Genomic DNA, 10,971 nt, shown 5'->3' with positions numbered 1-10,971 from the left:
TTAACGGCAGCAGAATTAATGCAGACATAACAAAATTGGCTGACCGATGTAACGTCATCACAGACTTTATTTCTGACCTACATGTTACCTCCTTTACATTTGAAGATGATTCTAGATTCAGTGCTAGAATTAGGCTATTTGAACCTTTTTTCTAAAGAGTCCCACTTGCCTTGTGCCGCTCTGCACCAGAGCACGCCAGCTTCCATTGCTTCTCAAAGGTCCTGGGCCATACAAACTCTGGGCTTCCCAGACCAGAGTGTCAACCATTCTTCAGAGACTTTCATTGCTATTTTGAATTAAAATAATATGCTCTAAATATGTACATGTGTAATGTTTATGAAAATGGGTTTTGTCTTCAAAGGTGCTTTTGATTCTTCTACAATATGGCCTGTAATTCAGTTGTTTCTGCTCTCCCGGACCTCTACAAAGGTTTTCTCACTGATCGTCCTGCAAACTCAGAGGGGAATGAACTTCCTAAGATATGAATCTGATCATGACACTCCCTTGCTTAAGGCTTCCAGGGGTTCTCCACAGGGAGAATGAAGCTCACAGAATCAAGCCAGACTCCTTGTGGCTCATCACTCCTTGTCATCTGGCTGCTGCCACCAACTGCTCCTGCTTAGCCTCATGACCTTCCCCCCACAGTGCACTAACACTCTGGCCACACTTGCTGCTCCCTAAACATACCACCTCTTCACAACTTTGCTCATGCTGTTCCCTACACTTGGAATGCCCCTTTCCTTCAACCGCCTGATCAACACCTCCATCTGTCCATATCGGCTAAATCACCATCTCCCCTGACCAGCTTTTCCTAATCCTCCCTGCAGCACTGAAGTAGAAGTATTGCCTCCTTCATGTCGCAGCTGGGTCCTGTGAGCAGTTCCCCAAGAGAAGAGGTTCTGCACAGTGAGTCTGTGCTTCCTTCTCACTCAGCACAATGCCTGGCATAGAATAGTATTAAATAGTTGTGTATAGAGTGGAGTATGAAATGGGACTCTTCAGCTCGACCTTGAAGAGTACGTTCATTATCTTGATTGTGGTGATGGTTTCACGGGTATATTAAAACTTGTCAAATTGTACACTTAATGTATGTACAGTTTATTGTATGCCAGTTATACCTCAATAAAGCAGTTTTATTTTTAAGTGGTGGGTGGGGGGTAGATTCTCATGCAAGGGCCTCTCAGACCTTAAGGGAGGCATCCTCTGATCACAGCCCTAAGACAGGACAGGAACACAGACATGTCATTCTGCTGCACTTCCACCTTAGACTGAAGGTCTCTGAGGTCAGCACTGGGTGAACCAGCTAGGGATGAGCTGCTGCCCAGACAGCAGCAGGGCTCAGTTGCACATCGGAGTCACCTGATGAGGTTTAAAAATCACTGCCGGCCCTGTGGCTTAGCGGTTAAGTGCGCGCGCTCCGCTACTGGCAGCCGGGGTTGGGATCCTGGGCGCGCACCGACGCACCACTCGTCTGGCCATGCTGAGGCCGCGTCCCACATACAGCAACTAGAAGGATGTGCAACTGTGACATACACCTATCTACTGGGGCTTTGGGAAGAAAAAAGGAGGAGGACTAGCAATAGATGTTAGCTCAGGGCTGGTCTTCCTCAGCAAAAAGAGGAGGATTGGTATGGATGTTAGCTCAGGGCTGATCTTCCTCACAAAAAAGAAAAAAAAAAAATCACTGATGCCTGGGTCCCATCCCAGAGCACATCACTGGTCTAGGGCAGGCCTGAGCCGACAGATTGTTTAAGCTCCCAGGTGATTCGAATGTGCACCAGCGTTTTGAGAACCACTGCTTTAGATCAGTGGCTTGGCTCCTCACTGTCAAGCCCTGGATCATGTCATTTCCTGTTCCTTGCCCCAAGAGTCTAGAACACGGGAACCCATTATGCACAAGAAGCTTCAGTGGGCTCCGAGCCTCTTTTGGAGAAGCAGGTCAGGCGTCCAGGTGGCATCAACACCAAGCAGCTTGAGACAAACCTTTTGGGCTGTTTTGTCCCTGAATCAGCCCTGCCCCCTCAGCCCCTCCTAGCCACTGGGCAAATTCCATGGCCAGTAGGTGGCGCTGTCCCCTACGGCTTTCAGAAAGTCCAACTTCCGGTGGTGGAGCGCTTTTAAAAGGCCTGCTTGAAATCGTTAACTTTCAATGCACCAATTCTAAATAATTTCCTCTTGGCTTTGTCTTGGTGTCTTCAATGCCTGCTATTGTGCCAGGAAAACATGAATGTTAGCTCACTCTTGTTGCAATATTTGCACCATTTTTACTGGATCATTAGAGATCATACGTTGTTCACTTTATTGGTCCTAATAATACCTTAAGTATTGAAGTAATGTTTGTGTCATACTGACGATGCAAACAATTAGGTACAATTGTTCAGACAGTCAACATTTCATTTCATGGTGATTTTCCAAAATTAAGAAGGAGATAAATCCATTTCCAATGAAAAATTCTTCAGTTAAGATAAAATACAAAATGTCACCAGTGGGAGGTGTCTGTCTTTCATCAGCTTTTATGAGCTGAGCAAGATCTGCCTGGGTTCTTTAGAGAATGAGGTTGGGGAGAGGTCTGGAGTGCAGCATGGGGGTCTTCTCCTCAACCTCCTGGCTGTGAAATGTGGGTTCTTTTATTCAAAGACAGAAGCTTGGGGCAAACCATCAAAGGCTTCATAATTTCTGCAGGCCTGGTTTTCTGAGCCCACAATCATGACATATGATCCAGTAAAAGAATTCTCTCCTGCTTCCAAATGAGAGACTCAGTTTGAAAAACAACAGTAATAATAGTTAATATATTATGGAGTACTTAATAAATGCCAGGCATAATTCCTAGTGCTTTGCATATATTAACCCCTTTAATTCTCATGACGATTATGAAGTAGGTACCATTATTATCCCTGTTCAATAGTTGGGGAAATAGAGGCAAGAAACTTGCCCAAAGTCGCATGGGTAGTAAGTGGGACAGCCCGGATTTTAACCCAGGCAATCCAACTCCAGAGCCTATTTCTCTGTCATTTAATGACAAAATATCAACCTATGTATGATATTTAAATGGTCAGTAGGGACAATGAGTCATATATTTGAAAGTGCGAGTGTCCTATATTTATTAAGCTTGGTGCCAGATACAAATAGAGCTTCCTGGAGCTTATAGGTTAATACCAAAAATGAAAAATTCTGTCCCTATGCGAACTTCAGAAAGTATTCTTTCCATTAAAGTAATTCATCTAAAATCATCTGCAAAATGCCTACTGCATTACTTATTACCCAGGTATGACTTCCTGTTTGGGAGACTGTCCAACTTCTCTCTCTCTATTGCAAAGGCTCTCCATTCTCTGACCAGCTGTGGTATTCTGCCCTTATGTGGTGACAGAGGAAACTTTGAAGCTTCTTTCCTTTTGCTGGAAACAATAACCTCCTGGCTGGGTCCAGGCCAGAAATGAATCCCCTGTTGGACTGACATTGAATGCTCCCATCCCTCCTTTGTCCCACCTTTATCAGCCAGTCGCTTCTGGAGGGAAACCCTCTATCTTATTTCTCTGGTATGTAGAAGATCCTCAACACAATTTATTGGATGAAATAATGAAGGTCCTATTTCAATTAATTAACATCCTAGAGCAAAGAACATTCTAGAATATGGAAGCAAATCAATAGAATTAGGGCAAAACAAGAGAAGTTCAGATTAGGCCATAAGAGAAAGCATCTCTTAGTCTTTTTTTTTTATTTTATTATTTTTTTATTTTCCCCCCAAAGCCCCAGCAGATAGTTGTATGTCATAGCTGCACATCCTTCTAGTTGCTGTATGTGGGACGCGGCCTCAGCATGGCCGGAGAAGCGGTGCGTCGGTGCACGCCCGGGATCCGAACCCGGGTCGCCAGTAGCGGAGTGAGCGCACTTAACCACTAAGCCACGGGGCCGGCCCCCATCTCTTAGTCTTGACTTAAGGGTCTTTACCGTTTTCTTAGTGCGGAGAATTAACTTATACAATACTTTCTAAAAAGTACATAATTCTCATCTCATAATATAGCATATGTCATTTTTAAGTACTCTTTTAAAATTTTCTGTTGTTACTATTCCAAGTCTCAAGTTTTTTAAAAAACACACCTCAAAGTGTCAATACAAATTGACATTTGGACAACGGACCCCACCTGAATATTATACTCCAGAGATGTCTATTCTTGCTCCTGGGTGTTCCTGCTGAGCGCCCCGCTCTCCTCTAAGTGGTGATCCAGGCTCCTCCCTGTTATGGCTCCATTATTTTAAACACGGCTCTCAAGCTCACCCTGTACTCAACTGCATCACTCTAGCGGAAAGGGAAAGAGCGAGGAGGATCATGCAAGAGAGATTTTTATGGGTCAGGTCTGGTGTTAATGCACCTCATTTCTTCCCACATCACATCGGCTTAGAACTCAGTTACATTACCACGCCCGACACACCAAGGGAGGCAGAGAAATATAGCAGAGCTACATGTCCAGGAAGACGGGGAAATGGGCGCTTTGTGAACAGCTCTCCGGTCTTTGTTCCCCTCCCTCTCTTACCTTACATTGTCTCATCCTTCAAGACTCAGCATAAACATCACTATTCTATCCCCAACTCTAGAACAGTATCTGGCACCTGGTATACACTCAATATTTTTTGAATGAACAAGTCATTCCACAAATACTCTCTAAGTGCTCACTCTCAAGGAGTTGAGAATTAAGTCAGAGAGACAGTCATGCCCTAAGCAAGTAACTTCAACCTCAACTCTTCTAACGGAGGCGAGGATCAAGCCCTTTGAGAACACGGAGGAAAACATTCTGCAAATGTCAGTTCTGGGAGGCTTTAGCTGGATATCGAAAGACAAATCAGAGTTTACTGGTCTGACAAGATCAGGAATAGGACCGTTTATGGAGAAGAAACACGATGTTCAAAGGTGAGAATGTGCTTGTGAGGATGTGCACAGGGGCCAGGCTGAAACTGTGGATCGGGGCCAGGCTGTGAAGGGCCTTGTATGTTGCATAATCATCTGATTCCCGGTCTGCTGATCTTTCAGTTCTACCAAGTATGTGCCCTGCCTGCTTTTTCTAGAGAAGGCTGAACGACTGTAATTAGTAAGGCGTTTACTCAAGTCCTGTCTTCTGGTGTAGATAATTTGCAGATGCCCTCTGTGGTCTCTTGAGAAGGAGGGAGCCCAGCTAGCTCAAGTTATGGCTTGTGAGCATCCTGCCTTGGGTTTGGCTTGACTCTGTCTTTTAGCTGCTCTTGGAAAACGGTGATCTGGGTGTCCTAGTTTGGGAGCCATAAATTCCCGTAGCTAACTACACTTCGGCCTCTTGATCTAAGGGTGAAAGGCCCTGTGTTTGCTGTCAATGAAGATTTTTTTTTTTAAAGAGTATTTTTATTTATTTATTTATTTGTGAGGAAGATCAGCCCTGAGCTAACATCCATGCTAATCCTCCTCTTTTTGCTGAGGAAGACCGGCTCTGAGCTGACATCTATTGCCAATCCTCCTCCTTTTTTTTTTCCCCCAAAGCCCCAGGAGATAGTTGCCAAAGCCCCAGCAGATAGTTGCACGTCCTAGTTGCACATCCTTCTAGTTGCTGTATGTGGGACGTAGCCTCAGCATGGCCGGAGAAGCGGTGCGTCGGTGCGTGCCCGGGATCCGAACCCAGGTCGCCAGTAGAGGAGCGCGAGCACTTAACCTCTAAGCCACGGGGCCGGCCCTGTCAATGAAGATTTGACCGTGGTTTGGGGACAAATGCTCTAAGGACAGCTATAAAGCATGGAGCCCCCTGTAATGAGAGGCCTGCTGTGACCCTGGAGGGGCCATCTGTATAACATGACTCAGAAGTTTAGTGGGTCAAAGCTGTTGCTCTAAGAAATCATTTGAGTCCACCTCCCAATTTAGGAAGTACAAGGCAGATTCAAGTAATGTTTATTGAATGCCTACTATGTGCCAAGTATTTTCAGATGTATTTGCTAATATAACCTGAACATAAATGTTTTCTGAAATAATCACAAATAAGACCAACTATTAGATGGTATTGCACATTAGAAAATATTAAGATATTATATTTCTCTTAAATACACAAATTATGTTAAGACTATGTCATAGTCACACTGAAGATCAGAAATTTCATTCAAAATGAGGCAGCTGTGAGATAATAGAAAGAACAGTGGACTTTGGAGTCAGGAGGTCTTGGCTCTATCACTTATTATCACTTCTCCGAGCCCCAGTGTCCCAATGGGGAGAAAAAGGTATGTTTTACAGTGTTGATTTGTATGAACTATAACTACCTGGCTGGGCACCATCCTTTGGGCTTCTCTAGGTGTGTATACCATCTAGGTTTGTGTAACACACCGTACGATGTTTGCATGACAGATTCGCCTAATGACGCATGTCTCAGAACATATCCCCGATGTTAAGGGACGCACGACTGTATAATGGCTTCTAAGCCAGGGAGGCTCCTATACCCGTGCAGCGTGGATCTTATCTCCTTGCACCTGAGCTGACTGCTCTGCTAGACTGAGACCAGAGCTCCCGTGAGACGAATTCTTGATGCCGCCCTGCTGGCCAGCTGTGGCTCCTCCCTACATCTGTTTTAGTTGGAGAAAGCCAAGTGTGGCCTCTAGAAGGCTTGTGAGTCTAGTTTAGTTGAACCTAGGAAGAACCTCTGGTGGGCACTGCAGGCAGCGTGTTTTATTTTATGGTCGCTGGAATGTTGGAGGGGACAGTGACCTATGTCCACTAAAGCCAGCAGAAGAGGAAACCATCAAAGAAGGAACTTGGATTACATGGAATGAAGAATTTGCTGAGGTTGATGATTAAATAATTGGGGTGGATTAGCTAGCGAGCTGATGGAGGCTGCTTGGGATATCATTTAAAGAGGAGAGATGATCACTTTCAGAGTCTACTTTCAAGACAGGCCCTGACAGTCTTCCCACATACAGAACATGTTCAAACAGGCATTACATCGTATTAAAGGGCAGTGGTTTTTTGAAGGACAATTTTTAGTTGGTAGAACAGGTTATGTAAACCAGAGCCTGCTGCCAAGTGCCAAACATATTTGACTTCACAAGTAGTAATTATAGAGCCAGCTCTGGCATGGACCAGATCCTTCACTTTCCAAGTGAGCAAACTGAGGTCCAGAGAAGGGCAGGCAGTTGTGTGGTTGCTCAGCTAGTTGATGGCACTGAGGACCGGAACTCAGTTCTGATTCTGAGCCCAGATTTCTAGTTTTCCTCCACTAGCAATTGAATAGGAAGAGCTACATTCCACAAAAGGGGCAGCAGCCCCTGCACTCCAGCCAAAGATGGCGGCTGATGGCTTTGTGCAGGGCTGGTGGCCCTGGATTTCTTGCAGACCTGGTCCTCGAGCAGCTGCTCAGCCTCCAACCCCTACCTCACCCTCAAACCCGGTCCCCAGGAAAGGGTAGAGGTCAGAGACTTGTCCCACCTTTTGAAAAGCTGCTGAACTCCCAGCTAAACATTGTCTTAAAGACAACTGCTAGACCTCAGACAAGGCAGAGGAGAGAGGCAGGAAGGAGGTGGGGTGGCAGGTAAGGAATGGAGTGTAGGTGACAAGGAGGATGAAAAGAAAGTGGTACGCAAGCGGTCGAGGCAGAATGTTGGCTCAGCTTCCAACAGCAGTCCCACCACCAGCTGCTTCTGTCCAGACATCTCTGTCCTTGCCCGTGTCTGTGGTGTTCACTGCCCTCTGTCCCATCCCCCCATCTGTGGCATTTCTCTCCAGGCCACACATGCATGGACCACACCTGTTCCGTACTCCTTCTCCATCCCCGACTCACTCCTTTTTTCCTAGCATTTACTCTAGAAGTCTCTAGACATGATTAATTTAAAGTGTGTGTGCGCTTGTATTCATTCATTGTACTTTCTATTGAAATAACTGGAAAAGAATCCATGCCCTTTAGGTGGTGTGACATAACTTCTAGGGAAAGAGAAACAAATTGTGATGGCTTTGCTAGCGTGGAAAATGGGGGCATTTACACACAGACTCTGCAGTCTCCTCTGGGTCTAAGCCCACTCCTCTGGGTCTTTTCCCACTTGAAAGAAAAGTTCTCTAAAAAGAAAACAAACATGCCAAAATTAATTGAAAGATATCACAACTCTTACTGTAATTTGATTAATGGATATTGTTTTAAATATTTCAGGTCACAGGGCCAGCCCCGTGGCGTAGCGGTTAAGTGCACGCGCTCCGCTGCTGGCGGCCCGGGTTCGGATCCCGGGCGCGCACCGACGTACCGCTTGTCAGGTCATGCTGAGGCCGTGTCCCACGTACAGCAATTAGAAGGATGTGAAACTATGATGTACAACTATCTACTGGCGCTTTGGGGGGAAAAATAAATAAATAAAATTATTTAAATGAATAAATCAATAAATAAATAAAATAAAATATTTCAGGTCATGAAAGCCAGAAAACATACATTCTCTCTGGTATATATAATCTTAAAAATATTTTCAAAACTAACCTTTGAAAAATTGCTCAGAAAAATAGAACAAATAATGAGCGTTTTCAGAATTGATAATTATATGAGCAGAGAGGTTGAAAACACACACCTTATTTACCAAGGGTGTGCTAGCTACTCCATAAATAAGTTTAAAATGCTTGGACATGCTTCTTAACAGCTTCAGAGAAATATGACATTTCTGTGAGTTACAGCTACATTTGTACATTAAAAGCACAACAAACAGAAACACCTTTCCCTGTTGTTGAAGATTTCTGTCAAGATCTGTTTTGTATTCCATCTCTCGATGTGAAATTCCACCCACCTCAGGCTTGGCATAACCACAATGTGCATGCTTAATCCAAAAATAAACAAAAATTACTAAAGGACCTAGTATATGCAAGCTAACATAATAGGCTATTTTCATCAAAATGGAACCCGGTGTGCTCACCATGGCTTGTCATCTGACCATCTCCTGTGTTCACCCATGATCTGGATGTTTCTCTAGGTCTGTGATTGGCAGTTCTATATTGGCTATAAACTCTGAGAGCTGGCATGGGAATTATTTTTTCTTAACCAGGACCATGGTGTACTGGGGGAGAAAAACCTATAAAGAACATTTTCCTATAAAAAGGAATATAATTTGGTATTTTTAAAATAAAAAGTTAATATTAACACTAAAGAAAATTTTATATGTTTCATAGCCCTATCAATTGGTGCAAAAGAATTTTGTAATATTCTGTCATCACAGTCATTCGTTTCTTGCACCATGACAAATCCCAGGCATAACTATTAAAAGCAGAGTAAATTAAGCATATTACCTAAACTAAGGTGAATACTGTAGGGTTGTTGTCTTTTTTCCCTTGTATATTAAATTGCAAGTATGTATCGGTAAAATATTTTTGACCTGGTTTATAAATTGAATTGCACAATATGACACCTCATTGTGGGAATGAGTTAGCATGTAAATCTGAATTGTGAAATAGAAAAGTTTGAACTAATTGATTTTTAAGTGTTTTTTTAAAATTATGGTAAAATATACATAACAAAATTTACCATAACCATTTTTAAGTGTACAGTTCAGTGGCATTAAGTATACTCATAATGTTTTGCAATCCATTTCCGGAACTTTTCCATTATCCCAAACTGAAACTCTGTACCCACTACACAATAACTCCCCATTCTGCACCGTCCCTCCGCCTGCCCCTAGTTTCCTCTGTTCTGCTTTCTAACTCCATGAATTTGCCTATTCTAGGTCCCTCATATAAGTAGAATTATACAATATTTGTCCTCTTGTGTCTGGCTTATTTCACTTAGCATAATGTCCTCAAGGTTCATCTGTGTTGTAACGTATCAGAATTAATTCCTTTTTAAGGCTGAATAATAGTTCATTGTATGTGGACATTAATACATTGTGTTTATCCATTCATCTGTTGAGGGACGTCTGGGTTGTTTCCACCTTTCAGCTGTTGTGAATAATGCTATGAACATGGGTGTGCAAATATCTGTTTGAGTCTTTGCTTTCAATTCTTTTGGGTATTTACTCAGAAGTGGAGTTGCTGGATCATATGGTAATTCTATGTTTAACTTTTTGAGGAACTGGATTAATCATCTGTGCTCAAATCTCGAGAATCAAACCCAAACCAACCAGCAACCCCCTTCTGGCCCAGAAGCTCAGCAATGATCAGAAATGGGCCATTCCGGAGGCAGCCACAAAGGAAACTGTTCCAGTCACTGTGGGAAGTACTCCCTGTCTCCCTTCCTGAGGGGGGGCCATCAGTGCACCCCAACTGTGCCAATTAGAGGAAGTCAAAGCATTTGAAGGGCACTTCCACCCTTCAGCTTAATAAAAAGAATGAAGAGTTTTCAAACATGAAAAAAGCCACAAACCAGAAACCAAAATCTTCAGAGGAATTAGAACAGGCATCTCCAAAGCATTTCTAAGACAATGGAGCATGGAAGAATGCTGTCATCACTTGCCATTCAGTGGCTTATGGCAGGTCTGGGCAGGTTGGAACCACCAGGTGAGACAGGATGGGGGCAGATCTTACTGCAGCACTTTCCAGGTGCAGTCCAGGTAAACAGAGGTCTGTGTTGGCTCTGAACAGTGAAGTGCCGTGTTGGGGTGGGGAAGGTGACGCACAGATCAGACATCACAGGGCCTAAACTTAGAGGATTAATGCCGGTTATTATTGTACTTATCAACGCAACATTTACCCAGTTTCCGGGACATAACTTTCCCACCATCTTATCCATCCTTCACATCCCTGCCAGACAAGTCTTTTAAAAATCACCAGTTGGCACATGACACCTCAGGGTTCAAACTCTTTGACTGGCTTCTGATTATTTATAATCATTGTCTCTCAAGGTTGGATAAAAGTAGCCCCAAGGACACTCCCCTGAGAGGCAGAAAGACCCGAGATAAAGCTGGGGCAGCCTCTGCAGCACCAATTTTACTGGAAAATGTTTGGGAACTAGTATGACTTTTACATTAGAACAAACACTGCAATGTTACACAGGAGTAGGATGTTTG

Source organism: Diceros bicornis, chromosome 15, assembly GCF_020826845.1.
Source record: "Diceros bicornis minor isolate mBicDic1 chromosome 15, mDicBic1.mat.cur, whole genome shotgun sequence".
Lineage (NCBI taxonomy): Eukaryota > Metazoa > Chordata > Mammalia > Perissodactyla > Rhinocerotidae > Diceros > Diceros bicornis.
The sequence above is the reverse complement of the archived record's forward strand: the minus strand, read 5'-3'. Positions refer to the sequence as shown.